The sequence below is a fragment of the Taudactylus pleione genome, unplaced genomic scaffold (genome assembly GCF_031769625.1).
Source record: "Taudactylus pleione unplaced genomic scaffold, aTauple2 ptg000066l, whole genome shotgun sequence".
NCBI lineage: Eukaryota > Metazoa > Chordata > Amphibia > Anura > Myobatrachidae > Taudactylus > Taudactylus pleione.
Window position 1 is genome coordinate 35975148 of NW_028284468.1, and position 17678 is coordinate 35992825.

At 43.7% G+C, this 17678-nt stretch overlaps 1 protein-coding gene across 6 annotated transcripts in view; it reads right to left on the minus strand.

Moving 5' to 3' along the window:
* Positions 1–17678, minus strand: part of ZC3H7A (zinc finger CCCH-type containing 7A) — a 130456-nt gene that overhangs the window by 100113 nt on the left and 12665 nt on the right. The window lies entirely within an intron of this gene.

A 17678-nucleotide genomic window follows, 5' to 3' on the forward strand; every position in this document is an offset into this window, starting at 1 on the left:
CATGGTCCATACACTGGTGGATTTTTAAGATGGCTCCAAGTGAATAGCCTACAATCTCTCTGCCTCTTTTTCTGTAGATGCCACTGCTGCTATTACTAATCGTTGTACAAATGTTCACAAACAATACAATAATATTTCATTAGACGTGCTAGAGACATCTATACATTTTCAGTGTACATTTAAGATGTTTCCAATGGTTAGCTTGCCTGTCTGAATAGATGTCACATACCCATTGTACAAAAAAAAAAAAAAAAAAAAAAAGCAAAATTAAACATTTCAGATGAGAGCTTACCTAAAATGGCCACTCCAGTAGCCAAAATACAAACCACTATTTGGTGAAACCTAGCAAGAGACACTCTGAAAGGAAATCTTAATATCGGTGTGGAATGCCTCCTCTACTCCAATTGGTTGGCAGAAGCCCCGTACGCACTGGCCGATTTTTATGAACGATAACGTTGAACGATGTATTGTTCATATCGTCCAGTGTGTATGAACTGAACGATGAACGATATGTGATCCAGTGGGTCGTTAACGATATCCCCAGTTGTCTGTACATACAGTCCAATCTGGGGATACTGTCGAAGACAGATAATTGGGCGAGACAGAATCTGTTAAAATTAAAATCTGCACAACGCCATTTTGCGAATGGTAACAAGACGCCATTTTGCGAATGGCCGCACAACGCCATTTTAGCGAATCCCACAATATCAGTACATACGGTGATGCTATTATTTAGCGTCGTGCGATTCCCACGCAATAGAACAATGTTAAAAGTCCTCATTATATAAATACATACATTTACTAAAACATGTAATATGAACAACCCTGCAAAACATGTACCACGGTATACTCCACAAATACGTAGTCGCACAACGCTAACTATAGTCTTTCCTTAATATCCTTATACTTACACATTTAGTGTTCCCTCTAGCTCCGGCGGTAGGCAGGGCGCCGGAGCTAGAGAGGGCAATCTTGTGCGCGCGCCCGAAAAGGGGGCGTGGTTATGAAAAGGGGGCGTGTCTATAAGACGCGTCCCCTTTTCGTCATACTTGGGGGCGTGCCCAGCGCTTACGGACATGCCGGGCAGCCCCCAAGCGCTGCAGAAAGGGAGAATAGATGCCGGACGAAGGAGGGCAGGGCGCCGCGCCCCGCTAAAACAGCCTAGCGGGAACGCTACTCATTGCACACTTACATAGAATGGTTCCCCAGCATTAAGGTTAATATCCACGGTTATATTCATTATTAATTATGTAATAAAGCGACTGGATTTATGATCTCAGGTTTAGTACATGATAAACAAACCGTGTCTGGTGCCATTCTGAACCACTGTTTATTTGTAGATTTCCGGTTCAATCGGCAAGGAAATCGCAACATGCGTCTGGGAATTATGGATCATAGAGAGATAGGCATTGAAATGTACTCTGTTCATGTAATGTAATTAGCCAGTTTAGACTTGTTCTTCGGCGGGAAAACGGACACAAAGAAGCTGTTGGATGCTGAACTATTACAATACAAACTGACCTATGAACTGTATCGTAACAGGAGAACAAGGAAGAAGAACCAATGGGATTATGCCAACTTGTTCCATTGTATTGCCTATCTCTGCAAGGGTTTATATGCAAGCACCCTGAATCTGCTAGTCAGTCATCTTTTCTTTTCTGTTGACGGAGGTTTCATAGTTGATGCCGGGAATCTGGATTCAGAGCGCATGCGTATGTATTCGACTGTACCTAATGATTGTATAATCTGTTTGCGCTAATTGTATTTAGATCACAGCATGTAAATATCTGCTTTTTGGTGAATAAAATCTTTTTGTGCTTTGGAACCATAATCAAAGTCTGGAAAGCAATTATTTCTTGTGCGACTTATAACACTAAATAGCGACATTTAGAGTGTATAGATAGGTAGGAATCAATAGTTGGGGGGCTCATAGTGAAATCACGCTACCATTCACACGGTTACACATGCTTATCGATCTCTCAGCAAAGGGTGGAGGCGCCATACACAGGAAAGAACGCATTGTGCCTTCGAATACCTGCTACCACTTTGTTGCTGAGAGACCGTTATCCGTTATTGTGTGAGTTCAAGGAGCGCTGATTAGAATCCAGGGACAAGGGAGGAAAAAAGTTTGTTTTCCTTCGTTGACAAAATTTCATGTTAAAAGGGGAAGTCACACAATAGCGTAAGGGTAATAATTATACGTTTTGTGTAGCGGTTGCATTATTGTGTGTGCAACTAGTCGCACAATAGCGTATATGTATTTCCTGTATTGCTGCCGCATGTTTAAACAAAGCCGTTGAGATTGCATTGTGATATTGATAGCATTGTTTTAAAGATCTTAGTCGGTGCTGCCATATCTGGGAAAACATTTATTTTTCTGCACAGGAAAAGGTAACAGTGAACATGTGTTGGTGGGGGTAACATGTTCCCTAGCTAGGGATATCATAGAGGCTAGGCGCCTGGTGTCGGCCTAGTGGTTCGGAAGTAGAAACCGGAGTCTATACACACAGCAGGTGTAGTTATTGTTTTGTGTTAGATATCGGCTCTCAGTGTGATCGCAACATCCAGTGATCAGTTAGGGTTATTGGGCATTGTGATTGAACCGCACAGTTGTGGCATATTGTGATTGTCAGTAGTGGTGGACGAAATCACTGAAAAGGGTAACTGTTATTGGAATGCTTAAATTCTACCAGTGCAAAGTACTCGAAAAGGGCTTAGGTGCTTGGAAGCAGCCTGGTTATTCTTCCATAGGTGTGTGGGAGCGGCCTGTTGATATCGTCCACAGGTAAGTGAAAGTAGCCTTGACATTCTTTCATCGATTTAACTCTCTATTGAAAAGTTTAGTGTTATTTTCCCAAGATGGGAGCCAAGCAAACGGCAGAGATGTTAGATGATGAGCGGCTCTTGGAAGCGCCGATTGGTTCGGCACAGCATATAATGCATACAAAGTATGGTGCGTACGCAACTATGTACTGTGATGTATGGTTTAAGATGACGAGAATGAGTGTAAAACCTTTTCCCAAAATTGGCAGCTTTGATAAAGGAGGTATTAAACAATGTCCGAGATAGCATCTGTATGGTGCACTCTCGAAAGAAAATGATAAAGTATAACGATTGTTTAAAGTTGTGGCAGCACGAGGGGGATACGTGGCTTAGGGGTGTGCATGCGACGCAAACCAGCGTCGCGTGCACGATGCAGAGGAGTGCGCACGCAGCGCTAAGCAGCTTTGCGTGCACGCCGCCAAATAGCACTCACGCACAGCAAGATAGCATTGCAGAAGGTACTGTCAGTTGTTCACGCACACCACCACCGCCCTATGCGGATGGGGGTGAAGGTACAGTCGATTTAAAAACCCATAAAAATGTAACATGTAACCTGTACCCTCTCTTAAGTAATAATAATGAACGTGTTGATGATGTAGATGATGACCCTGTTGTGATGTCCGCTCTCTCCCATGTTGCACAAATGTTAAATGTACCACCACAGCAAGCACAGGTAGCCGCCTCACTAGTACCAGAAATGGAGGTAGCCCCACCCGTACAGGAAGTATTAACCCCCCGCTTTAACAGCAGCGGAGATTACTAATACCGTACGTAGTGGCAGTAGGTTGAACCCTCAACTAGGTAATTCGACCAAAGGTAGCATTATGGCAGGCATACATACCGTCCGGACAGTAACTGTTCCCAATGGGAATCCGGATGTGAATGGTGTGGTGCCCACAAGAAATGTAGTGATGCATTGTCCTTGGACAAGAGCTGAACTAAATTCCATAATGACCTACTTCCCTGACCCCAAGAAGGAATTAGCAAAATGCCAAAGATTTGTGAAAAACTTGGGTAATGCTCACGAGCCAACCAATAAAGATTGGCGAGTGGTGTTAAGGGTGTGTCTTCCGCACAACACCGACGTGAAAAAGTTTATCACGGATTGCGTATTGAAGGGAGATGATCCCTTAACAGACGAGGATAACCAAAGTAACATTACCCACATAAAAACTCAATTGGGTGTATATTTTCCGGTAGTAGTTAACTGGAGTAAAATTTTCACCGTAAAACAAAAAGAGAGTGAATCTGCAGAAGATTACTGTACCCGAACTCTGCAGGCTATCACCCAGTACACTGGGATAGAAGATATTAAAGATAGCACAGAGAAATGGTCATCACGGTACTTATGGATGGTCTTAAAGACAATCTAAAGACCTGAGCCCAGACCTCTCTGCCTGGCTGGAGGGGAGTTACTATAGACACTCAGGGAGTCTGCTATTGAGCACAATAAAAACATCCTCAAGAAGAGAGAGACCAAGAGCGAGAAGCTAATGGCTGTTAGCATTCAAGCTCTAGAAGGAATGAATATACCATCACAGCCACCACACACATATGCACCTGCACAGCTATACGCCCTCACCAATCCTGCACCGCCACAAACACAGCCCTACTCCACTTATCACACACAGCCACAAAACCCATACTAACCCGCAGCCACCATATTACCGTCAAAATTCTAACCCACACTCACAATCTTTCTCTACTGCCCAACCCACACAACAACCTTTTCCCCCACCCACAAAGGTGTTTTAACTGCAACCAAGTGGAACATGTAATTAGGAACTGTATGGTGAAGAGGGTAGGACCCCGTAACCAGGGAGTACCTAGATATCCACATAAGGGATATATGCAGAATGCATGGAATTCTCCACAGTCACCTGCTCCAATTGTGGCCTTAAATGCTGTATTGGAGAGTGAGAGTCAACGCTACGGGGCAGGTCATACCTGTAGTCTAAAGCCAGTCAGGTTAACTGGGGATGTTAGAGAAGTACCTGTAATGTTAATTGACGTAGCTGGTACTAAACATTCTTTTCTTGTAAACACAGGGGCGATCAGATCAGTGATAAAATCTCCATCTAATTTACAGGTGACCAGTAAACAGTACCAGCAATGGGTGTAACGGGTAAAGTGCAACATTATCCTTTAACAAAATCTGCAGAGGTTACTTTTGGCCCATTGCATACTACAACAGGGAATTTTAGTCCGTACAGCAAGTGTAGCCAACAGTCCCATCTTTCCTGTGAAAGAGAGTGGTTGGAGGGGTTATAGGCTGGTACAGGACCTTAGAGGGGTTAATAAGGTAGTAGAGAGCCAAATCCCCATAGTGCCGAATCCAGCTATCATTCTTATGCAGATCCCACCAAATGCCACCCATTTTACTGTCATTGACCTCTGTTCTGCTTTCTTCTCTGTCTGACTGTCAGTACTTATTTGCATTTACATACAGGGGAGTACAATACATATGGACACGATTGGCCCAAGATTTCATAGACAGCCCCAGTATCTTTTCCCAGGCCTTACACGACTGTTTACAATCTTTTCAACCTGCCAATGGATCTGTTCTAATACAATATGTGGACGATTTATTGTTGTGTTCTGATTCGTTTATGTCATGTTTAAATTATACTAAACTTTTATTGCTTCATCTCTCGCAAACAGGACACAAGGTTGCTAAGGACAAACTACAGTCATGCCAGTCCAGGGTTAAATACTTGGGACATTGAATAACCCAGGGGTTACAACATTTGACCACTGACAGAATCCAAGCCATACAGACCATGACACTGCAGCAGAACCAACAGCAAATCCGTACCTTCTTGGGAATGTGTGGATACTGCAGAATGTGGATCCCAGGTATTTCTATTTTGGCCTTGCCATTACAGGACTTAGGCCCTCATTCAGAGACGCTCGCAAGAAGCGAGCGCTCGTTCTGAATGAGGGTGGCCGCTTGTAATTTTAAGTGCGGCCTCCTGGTCGCTAGCTAAGCTGCGAGTTACCACCCACAGCTTTAGCGACCGACCAGGTTGATGGTCACGATGGTCAAGACCATCGCGACCATCGGGGCTTGTGACAAGACCCTAAGGTGGGTCTCGGCAACCGCAAGCCCCAGGGAGCTTCCTGTTCTGATCGAGTAGGAAGCTCCCCATGCCTCAGTTTGTGAACCCCCCCCGCCACGCCTACAAAACGGGCCGAGCTGTCGATCAACATCGACAGCCAGCCCTTTTGTACTTAGCTCCGGGGAGCGAGAGAATTTCTCTCTCGCTCCGGGGCTTGCGCACGTGCAGTGCGGCCGCTGCACGTGCGCAGGGCCTAAACATCAACCCGGTTGCTAGCGCTCACACAATCCCCACCGAACCATCCCACATTCCTCCTACCGACGGACCTTTTCAGGTAATACAAATTGATTTCATCCAATTACCACCCTGCAGGAATCTCAAGTATGTATTAGTGTGCACTGATGTGTTTTCTAATTGGGTTGAGGCATACCCAGCTGCCACTAATACTGCTGCGTTTACTGCTAAGATTGTTCAGGAGTTTGTATGCAGATACGGTATTCCTAGAATTACTGAAAGTGATAGGGGTACTCATTTCACAGGTGATGTCTTCCAAAACATGTGTAAGTTGATGGGTATTGATGGGTATTAATAGTAGACTTCACACCCCCTATTGACCGTAAGCCAGCGCCAAGGTGGAGAGGATGAACGGTACCATTAAAAAGAAATTAAGTAAGATCATGGCAGAAACTGGACTGGGGTGGCCAGAAGCACTACTGCTTGTCCTTCATAGTATCAGGACAACTCCTAGACCCCCTCTCAATCTGTCCCCCATTGAAATACTATTTGGTAGATAACCTCAATGGATTATAAATCCGCAGGAAGATTTGAAAAGTAACAACGAGGTTACTGTAAGGTATCTTATAACAATGAGTAAAACAGTTAAAGCAGCAACAGCAGAAACTGAAATTTAATTATATGCCAGAAACAAACTGTCATTATGTTGAACCTGGAGAATTTGTTATGATCAGACATTTCTTGCTTTCAGGTTGTTTGACAGATCGGTGGGAAGGTCCATATCAGGTGTTGCTGACGAGTACAACTTCTTTGAAAGTGGCAGAGAGAGATACCTGGGTCCATTCCACCACTGTAAGAAGGTCAACCAACCAGTGGAGAGACAAGGCGAAATCGAGGCAGATAACGTAGACCTGCTAATTGCGAGTCTGTTCCGGGAAGGTTAAAGGTTACAGTGAGATACCTGAGCTAAAGAAATTTGTAGATCATTGTTTTCAGCAATGGATTGATAGGCTATGGTTATCTTTGTGTTTTCTCCCAGAGTTCTCATTATCCTGAGTTGTTTTCGGGATCTCTGGTTTCTGTGACGGAGGACAGAGGACGGAGAGGGGAGCTGATGGTGATATCAATGGAGTGGAGTTGGGAGAAGGAGCAATACAGTCACAAGGGCGGTACCTGACCAAACCCAGTACAGTAATTGTTAAGAGATCTGTTATTCTGGAAACTCTGAGACACTTCCGCTATCGGTACACACTAAGTGACATCAAAGAAATGGTTTGTAGAGTACCAGAAGGGTACTGTCCTAGGGTTATACAACCATAAACTTGCATGAGTCAAATGGGAGAACCTGAAATAGAATCACTTGCTAGAAAAATGTGTGTGACGATAATGAGGTTTACCATCCCTTATGTATATTTTATATGAGGAAGAAAAGCGTATAAGTGGCTCTCTCCGAGTTCCGAAGGTTTGTGTTATCTGGGAAGAGTACTCCCAGAGGTTATGACCCTTACACATGGTGAAATATTTGGTATTCATAAAAACACACCATCACCATATCTTCACACACAGTATGAACATAGAGACAAAAGAAATATGATACCTGGTGATGTGCATAAAGCCACACAATTGATTAGTGAAACAACTGGCTTTCAAGTTTTAGTCGCATTGGATCCCACCAGGATCGCTCTGGGTACACTAAATTTTAGATATATCCAAGATCTTGCTAAATTAATAGATAATATCACCGAGATGTATGAAGACACGTTTAGGTATACAGGTAGGGAGTTACAAGCTTATAAGAAAGAACTGGTGCAACATAGGCTAGTGTTAAATTATTTAACAGCTGTCACTGGAGGGTATTGTGTAACTTTGGCCACCCAATTTGGTTTAAAGTGTTGCACATATATTACAAATGATACTAGTGACCCCAAGGAGGTGATAGACCGGAAGATGAATGAAATTCTGCAGCTGAAATGGGAATTTCGGAAGAACCATAATGCTTCAGTGGCTGTAGTAGAGGAGAAGGTAGAGGAATGGGTTTCATGGTTGAACCCAGTGAAATGGTTCTCCGGTCTAGGAGAGTGTGTCCAGGAAATAGTTGCTAGCATAGGTAAATTCCTGATCTTCATATTGGTTGTCATCATAGTAATTGGCTTATGTGTCAGGTGTGTTCCTAATGTGTTGAAATGTGGAAAATGTAAAGATAAGGTGAATCGAAGGAATGAGATTATGATGGTGGTCAGCAGTAACAGAATGAATACCAAGGTAAATGAAGAACTGCATTACAACCCTGAACTAGAATGTACCATCAGATGATGCATACATTTAACCATGCATGAAATGTGTTATTAAAATGTTATTTTAAAGCATCTTAAATAATGTAAGTCCCTATTCCCCTTCAAGACTTCCTTTATAGGTTAAGTGCATCCCCACATCTTTCCCATGATCTCCCAAGATCCGCGGTGTGCATATAAGTGTAGTTTTAAGTCCCTCCCAGAGACACATTAATGATGGTTTAAGAACCACCTTGTGCCATCCCATAATATAACATTAAATAATATGTCATAGTGTAAGCCTAAATTAATTTTTAAAATCAGAGTGTGATAGCGTGTTGGTGTGCTATCGAAGGGTGGACCGTCGAAGCCGGATAATTGTCTGAGACAGAATCTGTTAAAAGTAAATTCTGCACGATGCCATTTTGCGAATGGTAACAAGATGCCATTTTAGCAAATCCCACAATATCAGTACATACGGCAATGCTATTATTTAGCATTGTGAGATCCCCACGCAACAGAACAATGTTAAAAGTCCTCATTACATAAATACATACATTTACTAAAACATATAATATGAACAACCCTGCAAAACACGTACCATGGTGTACTCCACAAATACGTAGTCCCACAAAGCTAACTAGCGTCTTTCCTTAATATTCTTATACTTACACATTGCAAACTTAGAATAGAAAGTTTCCCCAGCATTAAGGTTATTATCCAAGGTTATATTTTTTATTAATTATGTAATAAAGCGACTGGATTTATGATCTTGGGTTTAGTACATGATAAACAGACCGTGTTTGGTGCCATTCTGAACCACTGTTTATTTGCAGATTTCCGGTTCCATCTGCAAGAAAATCGCAACATGCGTCTGGGAATTATGGATCATAGAGAGATAGGCATTGAAATGTACTCTGTTCATGTAATGTAATTAGCCAGTTTAGACTTGTTCTTCGGCGGGAAAACGGACACAAAGAAGCTGTTGGAGGCTGAACTATTACAATACAAACTGACCTATGAACTACATCGTAACAGGAGAACCAGGAAGAAGAACCAATGGGATTATGCCAACTTGTTCTATTGTATTGCCTATCTCTGCAAGGGTTTATATGCAAGCACCCTGAATCTACTAGTCAGTCATCTTTTCTTTTCTGTTGACGGAGGTTTCATAGTTGATGCCGGGAATCTGAATTCAGAGCGCATGCGTATGTATTCGACTGTACCTAGTGATTGTATAATTTGTTTGCGCTAATTGTATTTAGATCACAGCGTGTAACTATCTGCTTTTTGGTGAATAATATCTTTTTGTGCTTTGGAACCACAATCAAAGTCTGGGAAGCAATTATTTCTTGTGCGACTTAGAACGCTAAATAGCGACATTTAGAGTGTATAGATAGGTAGGAATCAATAATATTGTTAACGATGCCATGCTGCTGAATGTGTTTCTTAATTTACAAGCACTTGGATCCTAGTAAAGTATAGGCCTTCCACAGTGTTTAAATGCAGCAAATGCTAAACACTAAACAAGTAGAAACATTAAAAGAATGCACATAAAGGTCATTAAAAAGCCCAAACAGGTATGAAGACTAAAGCAGAGTTTCACAAAGTAAGACATAACAAAGTAGTCAGATGCATACCACAAACACTACTGACAAAAAAAAATACTAACTTAATTTATAGGCACCAACCAGAGCTTATTTTATATTTAGAAATAATTTACAGAGTTATCTCGTTTCAATAGTTACAAAGTAATTGGCTTTACAGATTCAGCAAGGGTTCTACTGCCGAACTCAAACATAAATTAACCTATTATAATTGAGTACACAGATTGCAGTGCATTGTGGACTCCTCTAATGTACATAAAATATTAGGGACTCTTTTTGATTCATTACATTTTGTAGAAACTGCAGTTTTTTCATAATTTTAGTTTTTTTTTGCTATGTACTAAGGGGCATATGTATTAAAGGTTGATGCGAGATACAATTGTGAGATATATATCACCAAACAGCTTCTCACTTACATTTTGCAGGCTGTGTTTAAGAAATGATAGTTTGGAGCTGATTGGTTGGTGAGATATATTTCATAATTTTATCTCACAACAAGCTTTGATACATATGCCCCTAATAGCGCAATGCAGGAGATTTTACAGGAATCTCCTGCATAATGCAAATTAACACTGCAGATCGCAGTCCCCATTATTATCAATGGGGACTGTGATCTGACCCCTATGTACAAAACTCCGAAAAGTTAAGCTTTTTGGAGTTTGTCCCTTTTAGTTTACGCAATCCTCACCATTCTATGGAGGTTTACAAGCAGGAGAAAGTTCTTCCAATCTCTTTCCTGCAGTTTCCAGCCTGCGACGGAAACTGGGAAACTGACACTATGCAACTTCTTGGCTCCCCCTTCCCCCGGCTGGCTATGGGTGACGTGAGGTCGCACTGCACAGCTCGACGCCGGCTGGACCAAACCAGCCGCAAGCCTCGCCAGTAAGTAACTGTGGGGGCTTTTTTTTTTTTTTAAACCAGGCCAACCCCGGGATTGAAAAAAGCCTGGGGTATTGGCCTCCCTAGCAGCAAATGCAAAACACTAAACAAGTAGAAACATTAAAAGAATGCACATAAAGGTAATTAAAAAGCCCAAACAGGTATAAAGGTCATTAAAAAGCCCAAACAGGTGCGCCCCACCAACATTGAAGCTGGGTTGTCTCTAACCAACAAAGAGTCCTGAAAAGTGGTAGATATTGATTTGTTTTAGTTCATGACCACCAAAGTGAACATAGGGCCTGATTCACTACATATCACAACTGCGTATCCAATTGTGATTACGCACGCAGTTCAACTGCGTTAGTATGCTAATCCATTGAGATCGCTATCCCGCTGCAGTACTACACAAGGACGCCCACTTTACTTCGCACACATCCGTAATGTTTAGCAAGACTGCAAAACCATCAGTACAATCGAGAACCATCACAGCCTCACGCACACTTGTACAAGCTCTGACCTTACTCAGAAATTGCTAACTTCCGCACACGCTATGAGACCTCAGGCTGCAAAGGCCATCACAGTGGATAATTTATGCACGCTCCTGGAACGCCTGCATTTCGCCGACTACCCCCCGTAACCACCCACAACCGGCACTTCCTGTCAATCACTCTGCGATGGGTCTGCGTAGTCACTGTGTTCGCAGTCCAGATCACAGTGGCAAGTTCGCGCACGCTCATTGTGATGCATGCGCAGAACGCAACAATCGGCCAATTGCGTGCATATTAGAAACTGCGTTCCTTGCTGAATCAAGTCCACAGTACATATGACCATGAATCACCTGTATGATTGTGGCCACAACAGCAATACAAGTCGGCTCCATAGCCTATTTCCTACTAAAGATAAAGAAAAGAAAATGTTGCACTCCATGAGGGATGTCTGAAAACTCCCTGATTTATCCCGACCTTCGAAAAAATAAATCTTACCTACATCCCTGTCTTCCAACCTTAGAAATTATGCACGAGTATGCTGCACCCACATGTACAAGAAGCATAACGTAAGGAAGATTCTATAACTTTAATTACCTTGTTCACCCTGGACTTTATAACTATGTCAGGCCTTGCATAAAGTACTATTATTTGGCATTCTGCATAATTTTACGTATCCCAACTATGTACTAACAGCCTAAGGCAGGAGGTTTCAGATATCTTTTGCAGAAAGCTAATTAGCGCTACAGACAGCAATCCCAATTATCATCATTAATGGGGACTACAGTCTCACTCCTATGTACCAAACTCTGAAAGGGAACGTTTTTCGAAGTTTGGCCCCATTGGTTTAGGCCATCCTCAGATGGCGTAACACTCTGTATGCCTATGGAGGCATTCATAGAGTTCACTCTAGCTACGGCAGCAGGCAGGGCGCCGGAGCTAGAGAGGGCACTTCCGCATGAGCCGAAGACAAAAGGGGGCGTGGCCGTCAAAAAGGGGGCGTGTGTATAAGATGCATCACCTTTCCGTCACTCTTGGGGGCGTGACCGGCACTTACGGACACGCCGGGCAGCCCCCAAGCACCGCTGACAGGTAGAATAGATGCTGGGCGCCTGCGCCCAGCGTCTATTCACTGGCAGTGACCGGGTCAGCGCACATTTCCCCACCCGTGGGACACTGCGACCCGCGGGTGAAGACGGCACCTGCAGGCTGTCTTAGCGGTGCACTGCGCGGTGAGGGCAGGGTGCTTTTTGCCCTCCAGAAGGAAGGAAGGGCGCAGCGCCCCACTAAAACAACCTAGCAGGAAAGCTACATTCATGTAGAAGAGGAATCTTGCAATCCCTCTCCCGCAGCCTCTGTCCGGCTCTGGAAACTGACACTGTGCCCTTGCACAGTGTCAAACTCTCAAAAATGTGAAACACGTCACTCATGTGGCCGAGAGATATCCCACATAGATAGTGGTTATTGCTACCGCTGTCCCTACGAGTTACATATAGTACATAGCAGACACGTTTTTGTGAAGAAAAAAAAAAGGGTCACAAGACGGACTGTTAGTAACCCCAGCACTGCCTCGATTAATAGGACCCTTAGCAAATAAGTTTTGGTGTAAGTATTTGCTGTTATTTCTGGTACAGTATTTCCAATATGTTATTGTTGTAATTTATATTTCCTTGTACAAAGTCTTGATTGCTTATGTCTCTTTAAGCTTATAATACAACTAGTTGCTGCCCGTAGCTTCGCCCACGTTGAAATCGCTTCTGCCAACATTTTGTTTTATTTTAGGTGTTCTAGTTACATTACTTTGCATAGGGGCCCTGTTGCAGGAGTTGCCCACGTGCCCAGCAGAGCTATACAGACTGGTGACAACACCACCTTCATCCACCACTCACACCAATGTCACTGTGTGCCCTGTACACAGACTGCTATGTAGCCTATCCTATTCATCCACTACTCACACCAATGTCACTGTGTGCCCTGTGCACAGACTGCTATGTAGCTTATCCTATTCATCCACTACTCACACCAATGTCACTGTGTGCCCTGTGCACAGACTGCTATGTAGCCTATCCTATTCATCCACCAATGTCACTGTGTGCATGTGCACAGACTGCTATGTAGCCTATCCTATTCATCCACCACTCACACCAATGTCACTGTGTGCCCTGTGCACAAACTGCTATGTAGCCTATCCTATTCATCCACTACTCACACCAATGTCACTGTGTGCCCTGTGCACAGACTGCTATGTAGCTTATCCTATTCATCCACTACTCACACCAATGTCACTGTGTGCCCTGTGCACAGACTGCTATGTAGCCTATCCTATTCATCCACCAATGTCACTGTGTGCATGTGCACAGACTGCTATGTGGCCTATCCTATTCATCCACCACTCACCCCAATGGCTGCCCTGTGCACAGACTGCTATGTGGCCTATCCTATTCACCCACCACTCACCCCAATGGCACTGTGTGCAATGTGCACAGACTGCTATGTGGCCTATCCTATTCACCCACCACTCACCCCAATGTCACTGTGTGCCCTGTGCACAGATTGCTATGTAGCCTATCCTATTCACACACCACTCACACCAATGTCACTGTGTGCCCTGTGCACAGACTGCTATGTAGCCTATCCTATTCATCCACCACTCACCTCAATGTCACTGTGTGCCCTGTGCAGATTGCTATGTAGCCTATCCTATTCACCCACCACTCACACCAATGTCACTGTGTGCCCTGTGCACAGACAGCTATGTAGCCTATCCTATTCACCCACCACTCACCCCAATGGCACTGTGTGCAATGTGCACAGACTGCTATGTGGCCTATCCTATTCACCCACCACTCACCCCAATGTCACTGTGTGCCCTGTGCAGATTGCTATGTAGCCTATCCTATTCACCCACCACTCACACCAATGTCACTGTGTGTCCTGTGCACAGACTGCTATGTAGCCTATCCTATTCATCCACCACTCACACCAATGTCACTGTGTGCCCTGTGCACAGACTGCTATGTGGCCTATCCTATTCATCCACCACTCACCCCAATGGCTGCCCTGTGCACAGACTGCTATGTGGCCTATCCTATTCACCCACCACTCACCCCAATGGCTGCCCTGTGCACAGACTGCTATGTGGCCTATCCTATTCACCCACACCAATAGCAGTCTGTGCACAGGGCACACAGTGACATTGGTGTGAGTGGTGGATGAATAGGATAGGCTACATAGCAGTCTGTGCACATTGCACACAGTGACATTGGGGTGAGTGGTGGGTGAATATGATAGGCTACATAGCAGTCTGTGCACAGGGCACAGTGACATGTAGCCTATCATATTCACCCACACCAATGTCACTGTGTGCCCTGTGCACAGACTGCTATGTAGCCTATCATATTCACCCACACCAATGTCACTGTGTGCCCTGTGCACAGACTGCTATGTAGCCTATCATATTCACCCACCACTCACCCCAATGTCACTGTGTGCAATGTGCACAGACTGCTATGTAGCCTATCCTATTCATCCACCACTCACACCAATGTCACTGTGTGCCCTGTGCACAGATTGCTATGTAGCCTATCCTATTCACACACCACTCACACCAATGTCACTGTGTGCTCTGTGCACAGATTGCTATGTAGCCTATCCTATTCACCCACCACTCACCCCAATGTCACTGTGTGCCCTGTGCACAAACTGCTATGTAGCCTCTACTATTCACCCACCACTCACACCAATGTCACTGTGTGCCCTGTGCACAGACTGCTATGTAGCCTACCATATTCATCCACCACTCACCCCAATGTCACTGTGTGCCCTGTGCACAGATTGCTATGTAGCCTAGCCTTTTCAAGTGAACGTTCGCCCAAAGCACCTCTCCCCCCCCACCCCGTACAGATCGAGCATAAGGTGTCACACCTATCTTTCTTTTTTTTGAGAAAAGTTATTACATTTTCAACGGGTACATAATATAAAAGGTACGTCTTTAGACAAATATAAATACATCCATAAGAGTTGGCATGAAACCAAAAATACAGATAATATAAACATTGGACAACTTAACCTCTGTTTAGAAAAGCAGCGAAAACCCGGTAATTTTTATGAGGGTTGGAAAAAGACTATGCAACTAGAAATGGAGGAAGGTCCACAATAGGAGGGAAATTAGGGAATGTTAGTAAGGGGAGACTGGCGAAAAGAGCGTCTACCGAGAGGCCAACCAAATTCAAGAGTGCATCTCATGGTAGGTCAACCAAGGGGACCAAACCTCCGAAAATTTATTATGGCTTTCATGTATTTGACTAGTAATATATTCCAAACTGTGCACTTGCCAAATGGAATTGATCAGAGCGGTGTGAGAAGGGGGGTCAGTTTTCTTCCAAGAGGCCGCGATTGCACAGTTAGCTGCATTAGTAATATGTCTTATAAGCGTTTGGGTATATTTGTCACAATTATGGATAGGTCTCGGGAGTAAATAGTAAGACATGCAAGAGGGGAGAGAGAAATTTGTGATATCTAGGATGAGTCGATGAACTGTTGTCCAGAATATCTTAATCCTGGGACAATGCCACCAAATGTGTGCAAACGTTCCCTCCTCTCCACAGCCCCTCCAACATGCACTGGAGACCTGTGGAAACATGGCTCGGATATGCGTAGGAACTAGATACCATCTATATAGTCTCTTATAAGTATTTTCTTTTCTTTTATTCTGACACATATTGAAGCCCCCGCCGCCAGCTCACGAATCCTAGACCACTCTCTAAGTTCCAGGGACTTCCCCAAATCCTTCTCTCAAGCTAGTTCATGTGGGTCTTTAAGAGGACGATTATGAACAGTTAGTAAATTCTAAAGGGTGGATATAAGGCCTTTAGAAGAAGATCTAAGTAAACAGAGGGACTCCAAAGGAGAGTATGAAGGATGAGACTTAAAGCCGACAGTTGAGGAAAAAAGATGGCGTATTTGAAGATACTGATGAAAGCATCTCCTCGGTAAATTAAATCTCTCTTGTAACTCAGAACATTCTGGGAATGGACAAAGGGGAGAGATGTCTCTTAGAAACTTAATGTTATGGGAAATCCAAGTAGCAAAGGTCCCATGATCTAATCCAGGTAAAAAACCCTTGTTGTTCCAAAGAGGGGTCATAGGAAGTTGATTTTGAATTAGTGAGAAGGTTCTGCAATAATCCCATATAGACAGGGAGAATCGGAGTGTGGGGGGGATGCAGGAGTAATGTGGTCTGTGTTTATGGTCCATCCAAAAAAGGGAGTATGGAGAAAGAAAATTAAGAAGTTGAGCTTCTAGGTCTACCCAATCTCTAGTATGTGTATCAGCGTGTGCTAGAACAGCTTGGGATAAATGGACTGCTAAGTAATATTTATGGAAGTTAGGCAAACCCAAACCTCCCTCTTTGACATTATAGCAAAGAATACGAAATCTAACTCTGGGTTTGCGGCTCGCCCAGATGAATCTGGAAACCAGCCGTTGAAGAGAGGTTAAAAAGTTGGAGGGAACTCTGACTGGAAGGGTTTGAAAAAGATATAAAAATCTCGGAAGTACGTTCATTTTGATAGCATTTACGCGCCCTATCCAAGAAATAAAGTGTGTCCCCCACAAGTTAAGATCACGACGTATCTTATCAAAGAGAGGTGGGAAATTTGCAGAAAATAACTTATCATAAGATTTAGTTAGTTGGATCCCTAGGTATTTCAAGGAACGGGAGCACCAGCGAAAGTCATAGGAGCTACGCAGTTGAGATATTGTGTCAGGATCCAGAAGTAAAGGTAGGATTTCAGTTTTGTCGCTGTTAATTTAAAAATTCGATAAACGGCCGTTAATTTGGATTTCATCAAAGACAGCAGGGAGAGAAGATAAGGGATGAGTCAATGTAAGCAGGACATCATCTGCATACAAGGCTACGGTGTGATTTGTGTGACCAACTTGGATTCCTGTAATAGCAGGATTACCTCGGAGTTTGACTGCTAAGGGTTCCATAATTAAAGCAAAGAGAAGTGGGGATAAGGGGCAGCCTTGTCGAGTGCCATTTTGGATATTGAAGGAGGAGGAAGCAAACCCATTGGCTAAGACTAAGGCAGAGGGATTATAATATAGAGAAGCCACTCCATTCAGAAAATTTCCATGAAAGCCGAATGCATGTAGAGTAGACCTCAAGAAAGTCCAATCGACCCTGTCAAAGGCCTTCTCCGCATCCAAGGCCACCAACAGGGCGGGGAGCGACTTAGTGTTAACAAAATTGATGAGATCAATGATTTTACGTGTGTTATCGGAGGCCTGTCGAGCCGGTATAAAACCCACTTGATT